The sequence below is a fragment of the Sinocyclocheilus rhinocerous genome, unplaced genomic scaffold (assembly GCF_001515625.1).
Source record: "Sinocyclocheilus rhinocerous isolate Xijiao unplaced genomic scaffold, SAMN03320098_v1.1 scaffold21, whole genome shotgun sequence".
In the NCBI taxonomy this organism is placed as follows: domain Eukaryota; kingdom Metazoa; phylum Chordata; class Actinopteri; order Cypriniformes; family Cyprinidae; genus Sinocyclocheilus; species Sinocyclocheilus rhinocerous.
Genome location: NW_015641422.1, coordinates 976,942 through 977,208, shown reverse-complemented (window position 1 = coordinate 977,208; position 267 = coordinate 976,942).

Below are 267 nucleotides of genomic sequence, written 5' to 3'. Positions count from 1 at the left end.
TGTAAGGGGCAAAATATTGAGGCCCCTTTATCCAGTTTGGATGCGTTTCATTCGAACGCATCCAATTAATTTCATTTCATTCGTTTTCATTCCATGCGTTTCAAGGACCTTATTTCATTTTATGACTAGTAGCTTATGATTCCATTGTAATGTTGAAATTCAGACAAGTAATGAGTTTACATTTACATTATTATATGAAATCACCTACTACAGTCAGCCATTCAATACTATGGGCCTAAAAAATGTGTAATTTTCTTTCAGGTATAC